The sequence below is a fragment of the Capricornis sumatraensis genome, chromosome 1 (assembly GCF_032405125.1).
Source record: "Capricornis sumatraensis isolate serow.1 chromosome 1, serow.2, whole genome shotgun sequence".
NCBI lineage: Eukaryota > Metazoa > Chordata > Mammalia > Artiodactyla > Bovidae > Capricornis > Capricornis sumatraensis.
Genome location: NC_091069.1, coordinates 257,032,886 through 257,048,437, shown reverse-complemented (window position 1 = coordinate 257,048,437; position 15,552 = coordinate 257,032,886). Strand labels below are relative to the sequence as shown.

General features: G+C 45.3%; 1 pseudogene; it reads right to left on the bottom strand.

Moving 5' to 3' along the window:
- Positions 1-8,694: 8,694 nt before the first annotated feature.
- Positions 8,695-8,821, bottom strand: LOC138093809 (small nucleolar RNA SNORA70; annotated as a pseudogene).
- Positions 8,822-15,552: the final 6,731 nt, after the last annotated feature.

Sequence of the window (15,552 nt, the reverse complement as noted above, 5' to 3'; positions counted from 1 at the left end):
TACTGAAAGCATCTGAGAAACTTGGAAAAGACAGCCATTAGGTCAAGTTCAGTTGCCCTGAGTGGGGCTGCCTTGTTCATAGCAGCTGCTCCCGTATCCATGGGTATCAGGGCTAGGGGGCCCCTGAGACCCAGTGATCTTTGGGAAGACATCTTTCTTCCTTGAAGAGCTCAGAGAGGAGGGGCGTTTCCAGCACATCTGAGCAGAAAGACATCATCAAAAGAAGGGTCACAGGATTTTGAAGACAGTCCACTGGTGACAACGAGCTTTCCCTGTGCTCTGACTTGCTAAACCTTGGGGCGGTTCTCAGCTGTATAGAAGCAAGGGGTGATTATGCCACCATGTCATTAGGCTGTGATGGGAGCTCAGCACAGAGCCAGATTTGCAAATTTGTCCATCACCTGGTAGAGAGAGGTTCAAAATGATATAGCTATTACATGTATTTTTCCAAGCTCCCCTCTGGGAGCATTTTATGAAAAATCCTTTAAAATATATACATTAATATATGAAAAAAATCATTCCTACCCTCTCAGATATAAATGCATGAAAACTTATAGAAAATAATCTAGCCAGGAGCATAAGTGCAGAGCTGGAAAAAGTACAGCAGCTGAGAGAGAGAGAAGAAGCTCAGGTTACCCACAGCTTGGACTCTTGACTCCCACCCAGACTTCTGGCACTCCCTGTTCCTCTTCCCAGGAGCCCTGGGCTCAGCCAAGCAGCCCCCTTACCCTGGGTCCTACTCAGTAACTAACCCCCTCTATGTTTGGCTGGGTCACTGGCCCATAATCAAACGGCTTATCCTAGTTTTGGGGCTGTACCGGGGTTCCTAACATTTTTTACCTTCCTGTTATTAGTCGGTTTCCTAGTTACTCAGCAGAACTAAAACCCGGCATGGCTGCAGCCTGTGATTATTCATTGACTATTATGGCTTGATTCACAAGGAACATCGGGTTTTCCAGTGAATTAAACCCAATAAAAGTATGACCCTTGTGCTTCAAGATCAAAAGTCGAAGGTGTTAGAAGGAAATTAAAAGTTGGGACGTGCATGGGCTGAAATGACCAGATAAACCATGTCAAGCTGAGTGTAGGAGTAGCCTTAACTCTTCCTTTAAGAAAGAAGGAAGCTCATCGAAGAGAGGAAGAAAGAGGAATTATAGCAGAATGAGTGCATTATAAGTACTAAATTTCTAGAGAGTAAAATCCACGTAGAGTTCTGTAGAATCCAGATGTAATTATTAAAAACGATTAGCTTACCTAGTCATCCTGTAAAAACCACCACAACAAAAATGGCTCCTTCGAAACATGTCTGTATTTACCTTGAAATCTTAATCAATAGGCAATATACAGTTTGAAGCAGTTTCCAGCTGCAGCAGACGTCATATGGTCTGAGGAATATCATTTATTCATTCAGCAAACAGTGTCAGCTGCTGAGAAGACAGATGAGTAAAGGCTTAGGCCCTGCTCTTGGAGAAGTAAAAATAAAGTCTGCAGTTCTGCAAATGCCATACACAAATGTGAGACTTTGGAAATCCTAGAAGGGGGTAGGCAGTGGAGGAGGAAATGCACTTAGATATAATTTAATTCATTCATTCACCTTGTGGATAAAGGTCTGTCTAGTCAAAGCTGTGTTTTTTCAGTAGTTATGTGAGAGTTGGATCATAAAGAAGGCTGAGCATCAAAGAATTGATGCTTTCAAACTGTGGTGTGGAAGAAAACTCTTGAGAGTCCCTTGGACTGCAATGAGATCCAGGTCCATCCTAAAGGAAATTGACCCTGAATATTCATTGGAAGGACTGATACTGAAGCTGAAGCTCCAATACTTTGGCCACCTAATATGAAGAGCCAACTCATTTGAAAAGACCCTGATGCTGGGAAAGATTGAGGGCAGGAGGAGAAGGGAATGACACAGGATTAGATGGTTGGATGGCATCACTGACTCAATGGGCATGAGTTTGAGCAAACTCTGGGGGATTGTGAAGGACAGGGAGGCCTGGTGTGCTATAGTCCATGGGGTCGCAAAGAGTCAGACACGACTGAGTGACTGAAAAAAATTCATTCATATTCTTCCACCTGTGTTTCCTTTACTGACCATTCACCTTGCAGTCGCTGGGTCATGTCTGGCAGGAGTTATTCTACTGATACATGTTAGGGTCAAGGAACAGGTGAGGACTTCCTGGTGTTCCAGTGGTTAAGAGTCCACCTGCCAACGGAGTGGGCATGGGTTCCATCACTGGTCTCGGAAGATTCCATATCCTGTGGAGCAACTAAGCCCATGCACCTCAACTACTGAGCATGCACTCTGCAACAGAAGCCACTGCAATGAGAAGTCCCTGAACTGAAGCTAGGGTAGCCCCTGCTCTCTGCAACGAGAAAAAGCCTGCGAAGAGCACCGAAGACTCAGCACAGCCAAAAATAAATGGAAGATAATTTTAAAAAGGAACAAATGAAATTAAATTTTAAAGCACCCCCATCTCCCTTCACCTCACACAGCAGTTAGGCACACGATGTGTACACCATGCAGTTGCCCTCTACTCATGCCTGTCTGCTGGCAGAGGTTCCCAGAATCCAGGCCAACCTGGGGTGATTCAGCACCCTAGCAGCACCACTGGACCCCCCCCAGGCTGGTCCCACACTACTCAAGAGCAGGTAGTTTGCTTCTATTCTCTTTAAGATTCCTCAAAACAGCCAACATGTGACTATGGAAGGTCAAAAACTGCCCCTAATGTCCTGTGTTAATTTCATCTGCTTCTGGCAGCCTCATTCAGTTCAGCTCAGTCGCTCAGTTGTGTTCGACTCTTTGTGACCTCATGGACTGCAGCAGACCAGGCCTCCCTGTCCGTTGCCAACTCCCAGAGTTTACTCAAACTCATGTCCATCGAGTCAGTGAAGCTGTCCAGCCATCTCATCCTCTGTTGTCCCCTTCTCCTCCTGCCCTCAATCTTTCCCAGCATCAGGGTCTTTTCAAATGAGTCAGCTGTTTTCATCAGGTGGCCAAAGTATTGGAGTTTTAGCTTCAACATCAGTCCTTCCAATGAACACCCAGGACTGATCTCCTTTAGGATGGGCTGGTTGGATCTCCTTGCAGTCGAAGGGACTCTCAAGAGTCTTCTCCAACACCACAGTTCAAAAGCATCAATTCTTCAGTGCTCAGCTTTCTTTATAGTCCAACTCTCACATCCATACATGACTCCTGGAAAAACCATAGCCTTGACTAGATGGACCTTTGTTGCCAAAGTAATGTCTCTGCTTTTTCATATGCTGTCTAGGTTGGTCACAACTTTCCTTCCAAGGAGTAAGCATCATGGCTGCAGTCACCATCTGCAGTGATTTTGGGGCCCAAAAATTGGTCCCTTGTGATTGATCCTTGTGGGCAGGAAGGCAGGGCAACTAGATAGAGCAAGCCTGTGATCTTATCCTTTGATGGGCCAGTCTCCCTGGGGAGCAATCCCAGCTCAGCCTTTCATTAGCTGTCCAGCTGCAGCCTTGGTAAGCTACATAAACTGTCTGGGCCTCAGTTTCCTTCTCCATCATTTGCATAATAGCTGTGCTTTTCTCCTAGGGCCGCTGGATGATTAAGTGAGTTAAAGTTTCTTAAACTCTTAGAACAATGCCTGGCATGTACAAGGTTGTGACAAATAAGCCAGAGCTCCCTTGACCCTGCAAGGGTTGATCCCACCATCCCCTTCAGCCACCTCTAATGACCACCCAGTTCTACACTCTAAGCAGGATCTTGACTCATAGCAAGGAATAAGATCAAGACCAATGCCGTCCATAGGCGCGCATGATTTCACTGTAATTCTCTGGCCTTTGGTGGCAGGATATCAAGGAATAAACACTGAATTTTAAAATTGGAAAAAAAAAAGAGAGGTAATAAGTGAGACTAACTTCTGTTTTTATAAGGAATCTAAAGCCTACGGAGCATCAGTTCTTGCTGTTGGTCATAAGACTATTTACTGGTGGGCCTGGGGCCCCGTTCCAGGCCAGCTGCCCCCATGACTCCCTGACGCAGTCATATTTCCTTATAAGGCAGTGCTCTCAGAGTATATGAGCCGCCTTCAAAATCCACTGTGATATTAAGCTGCATGATGACAGGCTTTAGGCAAGTCTGAACAACAAAAATAGTAAGAGGGACCCGTTGTATTCTGAAGAATTGATAATCCCTAAATAAATGTGTCTGCAGTGTGAGTCAGATCTGAGGAGATATAGGATTTCAGAGGTGTGTGTGTGTTCTGAATCACAAAATGATTCCCACAGTACACACTGGACTGAATGATGCTTTGAGCACCAGCCTGACTATTTGTCTTGCAAACTGGACACTGAGCTGCTAGTCTTCACACAAACGAAGAGTTAGTCACTGCTACACCCGCCAGTCCAGCCAGTGATTAAGGAAGGCTAATTTACGTTGCCACTTTTGGTGACAACATAAAACCTGGATTAACATTGTAAAGCCCAGGAATGTGACAAAAGCAACACATGAATAATCATTAAAACCGGGTATGTATGTTATGTCCATTTGAAACTGCTCCCCTCAGGCTGGGACTCGAACCCAGTCAAAACCCAGATTAGGATTTGAACCCCTTCAGTTGAGATCACACCCCTGGTCCCAGGACTTAATGAGGCTCAGGTTCTTTTTATGTTCTTTATGTTCTTCAGGTTCTTTATGCACAGAAGGAATTCCGTGAAAGCCAAAGTGATAGATAAGAAGTGAATTTATTGAGAGAGATACACATTTCATAGACAAAATTCGGTCCATCTAAAAGGCAAAAATAGCCCCCGGAGAAACACATTCCACAGGCAGAGTGTGGGCCATCTCAGAAGGCCAGAGGCTCTGAGATATGGGGTGGTTAGTTTTATGGGCTGGGAAATTTCATAGGCTAATGAGCGGGAGGATTGTTCCAACTACTTTAGAGAAGGAATGGAGATTTCCAGGAATTGGGCCACCGCCCACTTTTTGGCCTTTTATGATCAGCCTTGGAACTGTCAGGGCACCTGTGGGTGTGTCATTTAGCTTATGGTAATGTATTATCGTCCCTGGCGGCTCAGATGGTAAGGAATCTCCTATAATGCAGGAGAGTTGGGTTCAATCCCTGGGTTGGGAAGATCCCCTGGAGAAGGAAATGGCAACCCACTCCAGTATTCTTTCTTGGCAAATCCCATGGACAGAGGAGCCAGGTGGTCTACAGTCCATGGGGTCGCAAAGTGTCAGACACGACTTGGTGACTAAACAGCAGCTGTGTATTGCAATGAGCGTATACTAAGGCTCAGGGTCCACTGGAAGTTGAGTCTTCTGCCATCTTGGACCTAGATGATTCTAACCAGTTTATGTCATATCCTCAACTGGTATCTCATTCTTTCAAAGGTTGTGTCCTGCCTCCCTCTTGTTTCACGTTCTTTTGAGGAATGGCTTTCCAATTGCTGCAAGACATTTTCCCTTGTTTCTTTACTCTTATGAATTCCAGCGTCTATGTCTATTTCAGACTCAAGGAGTTGTTAGTGTCTCTGGTTTACAGTCATTATGTAAATCACCTCTTCTCATTACAGCTAATGCTGGCTTTACCTCTAAATGCCAGAGTTGTCACCTCAAACTTGCCTCTTTATTCTGGTTGAGGGTGAAGAGGAGAGACCACCCACCACTCTCAGCTGTCAAGGGGAAGAACCCCAGGACTCATCTTCTGGAAGGTTCTCACAGAACTCTACAGGAGGTGCCCCAGCTCTCTGAGCAAAGAAACAGTCTTGTATTTGCCCCCTTATTAAAACAAAGCAGAGATGACTCACAGGGACACACCCCTTCCCCACCTCCACACCTGGAAAAAGGGACAATGAGGGGACCAGGTCCCAGTTGCCATCATGAAATTCTTAATACTTTAAAAGTTTTACATTTTTTAAAAAATTACATTTTCATTTATTTATTTATTATTTTTTTGGTCATGACCCGAGAATTGTGGGATCTTAGTTCTCCCACCAGGGATTGAACCGTGGTCTCATATGTGAAAGTGCAAAGTCCTAACCACTGGACTTCCAGGGAATTCCCTTAATAACAATTTTATATATATATATATAAGAGTCTCTTTCCCATTTTGTAGCTGCTGCTGCTAACTTGCTTCAGTCATGTCCAACTCTGTGCGATCCCACAGATGGCAGCCCACCAGGCTCCCCCATCCCTGGGATTCTCCAGGCAAGAACACTGGAGTGGGTTGCCGTTTCCTTCTCCAATGCATGAAAGTGAAAAGTGAAAATGAAGTCGCTCAGTCGTGTCCGACCCTCAGCGACCCCATGGACTGCAGCCTACCAAGCTCCTCCGTCCATGGGATTTTCCAGGCAAGAGTACTGGAGTGGGCTGCCATTGCCTTCTCCCTCCATTTTGCAGAAAGCTCTGCAAATTATGTAGTCAGTCCCTGGTGAGACATTTCTCCCATGACTTTCCCCACGTGCAGGGAGCCAGAGGGCACTTCTATCATACAGAACACCCAGCAGGCAGGTGGCCATCAGCCCCCTGCTCCCAAGGCAACAGGTCAGAGCCTCTGTATCAGTCTGACTTGGTCTTTTCAAGCTATATACTACAGAAACTCACCTAAACACCTGTATTGCGATATAATCCACATACTGCACAATTGACCCATGTGAAGTATATGGTTCAGTGGTTTTAGGAATATCCACAAATCTGTGCAGCCATCACCCCAGTCACGTTTAGGACATTTCTATCACCTCAGAAAGAAGCTCTGTTCCCATTAGCCGCCACCCCGTCAGCCCTTCTCTCCCCTGCTAGCCCTGTGTAATCGCGGATCTGCCTTCTGCCTGCCTGCTCTGTGCTTTCCCATGAACAACAGTGCACCGTTTTTGCTTCGTTGATCAGTCGTTCCGTCACTCTTTCTGACCCCCATGGACTGCAGCACACAAAGCTTCTCTGTCCTTAGCTATCTCCCAGAGCTTGTTCAAAACTCACGTCCATTGAGTCAGTGATGCCATCCAACCATCTCATCCTCTATTGTCCCCTTCTCCTCCTGCCCTCAATCTTTCCCAGCATCAGGGTCTTTACTAATGAGTCAGCTCTTCCCATCAGGTGGCCAAAGTATTGGAGCTTCAGCTTCAGCATCAGTCCTTCCAATGAATATTCAGGGTTGATTTCCTTTAGGATTGACTAGTTTGATCTCCTTGCAGTCCAAGGGACTCTCAAGAGGCTTCCCCAACACCACAGTTTGAAAGCATCAGTTCTTCACCACTCCACTTTCTTTATGGTCCAACTCTCGCATCCGTCCATGACAACTGGAAAAACCATAACTTTGACTAGACGGACCTTTGTCAGCAAAGCGATGACGTCTGCTTTTTAATACACTGTCTGGGTTTGTCATAATAGCTTTCCTTCCAAGGAGCAAGCGTCTTTTGTGACTGGCTTCATTCACTCAGCCTACTCTTCTCAAGGATCATCCAGGTTGTAACCTGTGTCAGCATTTCGTTTTTCTTTATGGCCAATATATATTTTATTATATCCAATTGTTTGGTTTCTGTTGGCAGCTATCTGTGAAACGTCTGGCCCGTGATCGAGGCTTATAGCATCTTTAACGCCTAGAGAGGGCTGACCAGTGATGCTCTTTTCCTGGACCAGCCTGGGCAGCAGAGGAAGACGCCAAGCCAGTTGTGTAGGAGGTGCCCCGGGCTGTGCCAGACGGTCCGTCACAGGGCTGCATTCAGGCCTCCTTTGTTCTCCCACGGTGGCTGTCCCGGAGGTGGGCCACCCTCGGAACAGCTGGGTCTCCCTCGTTGGGAAGAGGGGAGGAGATCAAGGAAGCCCTTCCCTCTCTGAGCTTGAACGCACTCAATAACAAGGGAGAAGAATACTTGAGGAAACTAGCTGGTTGTCTCTTGTTCCTTTATTTTCACCCTTAACTTTGGTGTTTATATAGAAAAACGAGTGGACTATTTCCCTGAAAGAACCACCTGATCTGGTTTAATTAGAAAAAAAGTTGACATTTTACTCATTCATTCACTCACTCATTCCTTCCTTCATTTGTTTCAGTTTTATTGAGGTACAATTGGCATAATTTGACATTTTATTTGGACAGGGAAGTAGGATTTAGTGGTAAGCGAGAGTGAGCAGGGAAAAGTACCAAGGCTGTCATGAGTGCAGGCCCACCATTGGTCCAGGGGGCCATAATTAGGGATGTATTTGACCCCTCGTATCTTCCCCGGTGGCTCAGATGTAAAGCATCTGCCTATAATGGGCATAGACTTGGGTTCAATCCCTGGTTTGGGAAGATCCCCTGCAGAAGGAAATGGCAACCCACTCCTGTACTCTTGCCTAGAAAACCCCATGGACGGAGGAGCCTGGCATGCTACAGTCCATGGGGTCGCAAAGAGTCGGACACGACTGAGTGACGTCACTTTTCACTTTGGCCCCTCAGCCATCCGGGATAAGCCGCTTTTCAGCCACCATGTTTCAGATTCATCCACGTTAAACTAAGCAAATCCCCGTTTCTTGGAGATGTGGACCTTCTGTCAGCCAGGGAACTTGAACTTGGTCTTGCAGAGGGCCTCGGTCGGATGCTCCTTGTTCTGCAGCTTGGTGTGGATGGACTTTATGACTTGACCAGTGTGGACCCTGGCCACTGTGCCCTAGGCCTTTCCAAAGGCACTGCACATACCAGTCTTCAGCCTAGACTGAGGGCAGCGGGCCAGTTATGAATGTCCCCTGGAAAGGGCTGTTTCCAAGGTCCCTTAGGGCAACCCACACAGGCAACAGGCTGCATATACCACCTGACATTGGCAGTCACTGCACACCAAGCCCCCATGGGGAATGGAGCCTAGTTGGCTTAATTGGCTGCAAATATAATTTGACATTTTAAAAATGATTTGTCAGTGTGACTTGCACATTTGAATACTTATTTCTAAAGGCTTCTAAACACTGTATTTGGTCTCAAAACAGCATCCAGAGGGATCCTGTTAAAACATCTGTCAGACCCTCTCTCCTCAGCTGAAGCCCTCCAGTGGCCCAGGGTGACTCAGAGGAAGAGCTCGAGGCCCCTGAGTTTCCCCTCCCCACTCTGAGGCCTCCATCTCTCAGATCTCTCCTCTTGCCCCAGTCCTGCTGGTCCTCAGGGCACCAGCTGGCCTCCCCCAAACACCAGACAGGATCCTCTCTCTCCTGGGAAACCTCTTCCCACGTCTAAAATTTAATCCATTTTTCATCTAACACAGCCTGACTTTTTTTTTTCCCTAAAGCCCTTGTCATTATGTAATTTTCCTTTGACATTTTCCTTTTTTACCCTGTTCACTCTCCCTGAATATTCACTGGAAGGACTGATGCTGAAGCTGAAGCTCCAATACTTTGGCCACCTGATGCAAAGAGCCGACTCATTAGAAAAAACCCTGATGCTGGGAAAGATTGAGGGCAGGAGGAGAAGGGGACAACAGAGGATGAGATGGTTGGATGGCATCACCGACTCGAAGGACATGAGTCTGAGTGAACTCCAAGAGTTGGTGATGGACAGGGAGGCCTGGCGTGCTACAGTCCATGGGGTCGCTCAGTTGTGGGGGCACAACTGAGCGATAGAACAACTCTTCTTCTCCCCTGCATGAATTCTATTCCAGCAGGGTGGGGTTGTATCCATTTCAGGCACTACTTTTCTGCAGAGCAATTCCTAACATGGCACTCAATAAATATTTGTTGGGTAAACAACACTCATGAATTCCAGGGAATTTTTGTCACCTTTCTGAGGAACAAGTATAATGTTAGTTTGTACGTATGGATGCGTTTGTTACAAGTTTTACCAATAAAAAGAGATAAATACATTATGTGAAGTCTCATTTTTTAAAATTTTATTTTATATTGGAGTTTAGTTGATTTACAGTGTTGAGCTGGTTTCAGGTGTAACAGCAAAGTGATTCATTTATATTGATATTAATACATATACATGTGTCTGTTCTTTTTCAATTTTTTTTAGCATTTACATCATTACAGATTATTGAGTAGAGTTCCCTGTGCTATACAGTGGGCTGTTGTTGGCTATCTGTTGTAAATGCAGTAGCGTGTAGGCATTAATCCCAAACTTCTAATTTATCCTTCCCATGCCTCATCTTTCCTATGTTGGTAACCCTAAGTTTCTTTTCGAAGTCTGCAAGTCTGTTTCTGTTATGTAAATAAGTTCACTTATATCATTTGTAAGATCTCACATAGAAAGTGAATAGATTTCTTTCTCTGACTTCATTTCGTATGGTAATCTCTAGGTTCATCCATGTTGCCGCAAATGGCATTATTTTATTCTTCTTTATGACTGAGTAGTATTCCATTGTATGTATATACCACTCTTCTTTAACCATTCCTGAACTGATAGACATTTAGGCTGCTTCCTTGTCTTGGCTATTGTAAATAGTGCTGCAAAGAACATTAGGGTGCAAGTATTTTTTGAATTCGAATTTTGTCCAGTATATGCCTGGGAGCAGGATTGTTGGGTCATTCAGTTCAGTTCAGTCGCTCAGTCGTGTCCGACTCTTTGCGACCCCATGAATCGCAGCACGCCAGGCCTCCCTATCCATCACCAACTCCCGGAGTTCACTCAGACTCACGTCCATCGAGTCAGTGATGCCATCCAGCCATCTCATCCTCGGTCGTCCACTTCTCCTCCTGCCCCCAATCCCTCCCAGCATCAGAGTCTTTTCCAATGAGTCAACTCTTCGCATGAGGTGGCCAAAAAAGTACTGGAGCTTCAGCTTTAGCATCATTCCTTCCAAAGAAATCCCAGGGTGGATCTCCTTCAGAATGGACTGGTTGGATCTCCTTGCAGTCCAAGGAACTCTCAAGAGTCTTCTCCAACACCACAGTTCAAAAGCATCAATTCTGCAGTGCTCAGCCTTCTTCACAGTCCAACTCTCACATCCATACATGACCACAGGAAAAACCATAGCCTTGACTAGACGGGCCTTAGTCGGCAAAGTAATGTCTCTGCTTTTGAATATGCTATCTAGGTTGGTTATAACTTTTCTTCCAAGGAGTAAGCGTCTTTTAATTTCATGGCTGCAGTCACCATCTGCAGTAACTTTGGAGCCCCAAAAAATAAAGTCTGACACTGTTTCCACTGTTTCCCCATCTATTTCCCATAAAGTGATGGGCCCGGATGCCGTGATCTTCGTTTTCTGAATGTTGGGTCATATGTTGGCTCAAATTTTAGCTGTTCAGTGGTCATTTATAGCACATTGCTGAAACAATGAAAACCAGAATTGTGGCAGACCTTGTGTTTACATGGTACTTTATGATTTTCCTGGGCTTACCTTCTATGAAATTACTTATTTTGGATAGCAGTACTATTTCCAGTTTAAATGACTTGCTCCAAGTCACAGAAGTTGCTGACACCTTGATCTTGGACTTCTGACCACCAGACCTGTCAGAGAATTAATGTCTACTTTTTCAAGCCACTGAGTTTGTGTTACAGAAGCCATAGGAAACTCATGCAACCTTTTTTCCTGAGACAAGATACTGAAAGGAGAGAAAGAAGCCACCAGGGATGAAGTTAAGGGATGGGAAGCTTTCTAAGAAAGTGAAGGGCCTTAGTAGGAGTAAGAAAGTTCTGAGTACGTTGAAAACATAGGATAAAGGGTAAAAAAGTTGAATTAGGCAGTTACTTGGATCTCTGACCTTCTCTACAAGAAGACGAGAAAAGGAGGTTTATGAAACTGCTTTCTTGAACACTCCAGCCAGTGGGGCCAATGTGTATTTATGGTGATAACTACATGTTGAAATCTTAAGAACAGTCTTAGAGGTGAGTCACCATCTCCTATTTATGTGAAAAAAAAAATCATTAAAATAAAAAGAATAAGAGCTTAGAATTCAGATCAATTACAAGTTGATAATGGTGTGAAGGGATCAACGGCCTGAAGATTAGAAGAAAACGAGAAGGTTTTCTAGTTCTCCTGTTCCTGGTTTCTCCTTGTTGGGGTCTCTGAGCCCCTCAGCTTCGGAATCTGATCCAGTCCCTGTTCCTGAGTCAGGAAGAGAACTGCTCTGGCCCCTCAGACTTCTGGACAGGAGCTAAAGATACACCAAGAGGGAGCCCCATGGTCCAGTGGAGATTGGCTAGGGTCACTGCTGGGTCCTGAGAAATCCTTGGTCCCTGTCCTCCTGTGCACCAGACCCTCCTCCCTTCACCTCTGGTCTCCAGGACAGAGCTTCTCCTATAAACTAAACATAAGCTGAGGGAGAGCAGAACCCTTGTCCATTTGGTCCGTTGCTGTGTCCCAGCACCTTTGACAACCTCTGATGTGTTCTACGTGTCGATGAATATGCCTTCAGTGAATGAATGAATAAATCAGTGTGTGAATCAGTGACTGAATCTGGCTGAATTCAGGGCACCATTCCTGTCTCTCAGAACTTTATGACTCCCAAGCCTTCCTATCCAAAGTATCTTCCATTACTAACAACTTTGAGTCACCTATTACCTTGATAAGGAAGTTCTTGAGCAAATAGTGACTAAGACTCAGTCGGTATGTCACTAGGACTCTCCCTCTGGGTGACAATAACTTAGGGATGATTAACTCTTTTTGTATAACTGCCCTGGAAAATCTAAGACATTGGATGAAATATCCCACTGAAGAACAAATAACATCTGTCACACTTGCCTTTTCTGCTTTTCCAGCAAGCTGGAATCAAGATTTCTGGGAGAAATACCAATAACCTCAGATATTTAGACGACCCCCACCCTTATGACAGAAAGTGAAGAAGAACTAACGAGCTTCTTGATGAAAGTGAAAGAGGAGAGTGAAAAAGTTGGCTTAAAGCTCAACATTCAGAAAACTAAGATCATGGCATCCGGCCCCATCACTTCATGGGAAATAGATGGGGAAACAGTGGAAAAGTGGCAGACGTTATTTTTTGGGGGGCTCCAAATCACTGCAGATGGTGACTGCAGCCATGAAATTAAAAGACACTTACTCCTTGGCAGGAAAGTTATGACCAACCTAGAAAGCATATTCAAAAGCAGAGACATTACTTTGCCAACAAAGGTCCATCTAGTCGAGGCTATGGTTTTTCCAGTAGTCATGTATGGATGTGAGAGTTGGACTATAAAGAAAGCTTTCTAGCACTGAAGAATTGATGCTTTTGAACTGTGGTGTTGGAGAAGACTCTTGAGAGTCCCTTGGACTGCAAAGAGATCCAACCAGTCCATCCTAAAGGAAATAAGTCCTGAATATTCATTGGAAGGACTGATGTTGAAGCTGAAACTCCAGTACTTTGGCCAGCTGATGTAAAGAACTGACGCATTTGAAAAGACCCTCATGCTCGGAAAGATTGAAGGCGGGAGGAGAAGGGGACAACAGAGGATGAGATGGTTGGATGGCATCATCGACTCAATGGACATGGGTTTGGGTGGACTCTGGGAGTTGGTGATGGACAGGGAGGCCTGGAGTGCTGCAGTCCATAGGGTTGCAGAGTAGGACACTACCGAGCGACTGAACTGAACTGAGTAAGCCCATCAGTTCCCACCAAGGTAACCTGCTTTTAAGAAATTCTAGTGGTTCAGTGGTAAAGAATCCACCAGAGTTTGCTCATCATTGAGTCAATGATGCCATCCAACCATCTCATCCTCTGTCGTCCCCTTCTCCTCCTGTCTTCAACCTTTCCCAGCATCAGGGTCTTTTCAAATGTGTCGGCTCTTCACATCAGGTTGCAGAAGTATTGGAGCTTCGGTTTCAGCATCAGTCCTTCCAGTGAATATTCAGAACTGACTTGCTTTAGGATTGACTGGTTTGATCTCCTTGCTGTCGAAGGGACTCTCAAGAGTCTTCTCCAACACCACAGTTCGAAAACATCAATTCTTCAGAGCTCAGTCCTTTCTTATGGTCCAACTCTCACATCCATACATGACTACTGCAAAAGCCATAGCTTTGACCATATGAACCTTTGTCAGAAAAGTAATGTCTCTGCTGTTTATTATGCTTTCTAGGTTTGCCATAGCTTTCCTTCCAGGGAGCAAGTGTCTTTTAATTTTATGGCTGCAATCACCATCTGCAGTGATTTTGGAGCCCCCCTCAAAATAAAGTCTCTCAGTGTTTCCATTGTTTCCCCATCTATTTGCTGTGAAATGATGGGACCAGATGCCATGATCTTAAGTTTTTTGAATGTTGAGTTTTAAGCCAGCTTTTTCACTCTCCTCTTTCACATAAGAGGACACTTAAATATGTCAGAAACATGATACAACAAATACAGGAGTTAAAATGAGATAGCAATGTACTCTCCCCTGGCAAAACCCTCAGGGAAGATGGTCCAAGGTGGTTTTGATGGCTCAGTGATGTTGGGACTTAGGCTTAACTGTCAATAAATCCATTCCTGAGATATGTCCCTCCCCCAGGCTATTTTCCAGCTGCTCAGGGATATTCCTCAACATCTTCTGTCTCTTGCTCTCTCCAGATCCATCTGGAACTGAAACTGTGGATTCTAGCTCTGAAATTTCCCTAACGCTCAGTCTCTTTTTCTGATTCTTACTGATCTAACAGGGATGAGCACCATAGCATCAGCCAGATCATTTCCAGTCAGGTGCTCTCCTTCTGACACCTTCCTCTCAGTCAGTACTACACCAGGCAGCCCAACATGCTGTGCTTCCTAACCTGTTGGTCTGGTTATGTTATTCCCCTGCTCTGTTCTCTCTCTCTCTCTCTTTTTTAGTATAGTTGCTTTCCAATGTTGTTTTAGCTTCTTCTGTACAGCAAAGTGACTCAGTTGTATGTATACATATATCCTTTCTTTTTTTGCATTTCCTTCCCATTCAGGTCACCACAGAGCATTGAGTGGAGTCCCCTGAGCTCTACAGTCGGTTCTCATTAGTTATCTGTTTTATACATAGGGTATACATGCCAATCTGGACCTCCCAATCCCTCCCTCCACCTGTCCCCGCGTTGGTGGTGGTGGGTTAGTTGCTAAGTCGTGTCCAACTCTTGCGACCCCATGGACTGTAGCCTCCAAGGCTTCTCTGCCCATGGGATTTCCTAGGCAAGAATACTGGAGTGGGTTACCCTTTCCTTCTCCAGGGGATCTTCCAGACCCAGGGATCAAACCCTCATCTCGAGCCCTCATCTCCTGCATTGCAAGCAGATTCTTTACCACTGAGTCACCAGGGTAGGTCCTACCCCCTTGAGAACCAGCGTTTGCTTTCCATGTCTGTGTCTCTATTTCTGCTTTGCAAATAAGTTAATCTATACCATTTTCCTAGACTCCGTATAGGTGTGCTAATAAATGATATGCTCTTCTCTTGTTGTTGTTCAGTCGCTAAGTCATGTCTGACTCTTTTCGACCCTGTGGACTGCAGCACGCTAGCCTTGCCTGTCTTTCACCATCTCCTGGAGTTTGCTCAGACTCATGTCTGTCGAGTTGGTGATGCCATCCAACTAGCTCATCCTCTGCTGGCCTCTTCTCCTTCTGCCCTCAATCTTTCCCAGTCTTTTCCAGTGAGTCAACTCTTCACATTAGGTGGCCAAAGTATTGGAGCACTGCTCTTGAAATGAAATCTAAACAGCTTGGCATGACTGTTGTTTGCACTGCCAGCCTCCTCTCCCACTAACCCTCCCACC